The sequence below is a fragment of the Lipotes vexillifer genome, unplaced genomic scaffold (assembly GCF_000442215.2).
Source record: "Lipotes vexillifer unplaced genomic scaffold, Lipotes_vexillifer_v1.1 scaffold24, whole genome shotgun sequence".
In the NCBI taxonomy this organism is placed as follows: Eukaryota; Metazoa; Chordata; class Mammalia; order Artiodactyla; family Lipotidae; genus Lipotes; species Lipotes vexillifer.
The window spans coordinates 1,057,288-1,059,004 of NW_006782914.1; the positions used below are offsets into that span (position 1 = coordinate 1,057,288).

At 56.5% G+C, this 1,717-nt stretch overlaps 1 protein-coding gene across 5 annotated transcripts in view; it reads left to right on the plus strand.

Moving 5' to 3' along the window:
- Positions 1-871: 871 nt before the first annotated feature.
- GABPB1 (GA binding protein transcription factor subunit beta 1) overlaps positions 872-1,717 on the plus strand; it is a 79,591-nt gene continuing 78,745 nt past the window's right edge. For 3 of the 5 annotated variants that reach the window (XM_007455529.1, XM_007455528.1, XM_007455531.1), the window contains exon 1: positions 872-1,300. The gene's annotated coding sequence lies outside the window, so the exon portion shown is untranslated. The remainder of the gene's footprint in view (positions 1,301-1,717) is intronic. The other 2 variants (XM_007455533.1, XM_007455532.1) reach the window with 2 other exon arrangements.

Consider the following 1,717-nt stretch of genomic DNA (forward strand, 5'->3'; position numbering starts at 1 on the left):
GGCCACCCAAAATCAGTAGACAACATGTTATTTCATTTGTTTGTAAACTCTTCCAGATTAAAATCTTGGCGCTCTCTCACATATTCCCAATTCCTAAATATAGGAAGCCAAAAATTGTACGGTTAGAAGGTTGGAAAAGTCATTCCCAGGCTCATCTGTTAAAAACATTACCAGTGTGGTGGGTATTTTAGCAAAATCATCACAAGTAATTTAAACTCCTAAGACTCTTACTTTGTAAATCACCATCCACAAATAAACTTTTGCTGCTTTCTTAATAAAATACAACACAACAAAAATCTTGACATTCCAGCCACGGAAAAACAAGACTTCTACCTCTGAGGTGACAGTAATCCAAGGGAATTCGGCGAGCAGTTACGAAAGGTCTACAAAGTATAAGGCATCAAAAGAATGTTTAAGAAAAAAAAAGGAGGGGGGTGGCTACAGGAATATGTACGCTTTCGTCATGAACTTGACTTGTTCAGTTTAGGTGAAGTGGAGAAATAACATCCGTAGTTCCTCCCCTTGTACCTCAACAGCGACTCCTGTCCCAGTCAGCCTAGCGGAATCTAGGACGGCTTCAAGTTAAATCCTAGCTTTCTCACTGCCCTTCTGTCTCCCAGGACTCTGCTAGATGTCTCAGCTTAATCTGGAAGGAGTCAGGATTCCCCATCTCTCAGCTTTCATGCCGAAGACATAACGTTAGCACACGCACTTCAGCCTCCCACTCCTAGCCCCGCAGAAAGTGGCGGGAAGGCTGGGTGGCCGGCCTGCAGCCCCGCCGCGCACATGGCCGGCCGCAGCTCCAACCCCCGTGCCGCGCAGGCGCCGGGCGAGCCGGGACTTGCGGTCGCCGACAACGGATCATTCCGCCGCTTTCTTTGTGTGGCTCAAGTTCTAGAGATGACATATTTTCCTACCCTTTGTTAAAAAGAAAAACCAGGCCGTCTCGCCCCCTTCCTCCGGCCGGAATGGGATCGGGGAGTGGGTGTGAGAGGGATCGGCTGACCAGGGCAGGGGCGGAAAGGCTCAGACAAGGGGCTGACGAGGACCGGGTACGGGAGGGATGCTGGGAGCTTTGACTCACTCGCACACCATGTGTCCCTCCGCGCGCAGCACGGGGGACTTTTCGGTGGGGATTTTGGGCGCCGACCAGACGCGGCATTTTCGGAAAATAGCGCCTTGTGCAGCTGAAGCGCTTTGTGTTTAGCTGGGCCGCGTCAGCCCGGCCGGGTACGAGGCGCCTCGGGTCCCCGAACCACCTCCTGCTGCTCCCCGGTCGCCGCTCCCGAAGCTTTTCCAGGTCAGTGCGGGTCTGTGTAGGGCCCTGTTACCACCGGATGTGGAAGTTGATCTCTTCGCTGGTAAAAAATAATTCCACTTCCCCCGGAACCCAGATCATCCCCGCGATTTCCTGTTTATTGCATTAAGGCGCCGGGTTTCCGGGGCTCTTGGCCCCGCTTATTCCGCGGGGGTCGGCAGGGTCGGCCTGGGCCCCCGCTCCGCCCGCGCCGCAGGCGCGCTTTGTCCGCTCGCACCCCGCTTCTGGGAGGGGCGGGCAGACATGGTGGCGGCCGCCGCCCCCTCCTCGGCCCCGGCGAGCTGCGGCCTCCCTGCGGCTCATAGCCCGGCCGGTCCCGAGCGGCCGCCCCGGGGCGGAACGGGGTCGTGTCGGGGCTTCGGGGGCTGCGGGAGGCGGGCGAGGGAGGGAGGGAGACAG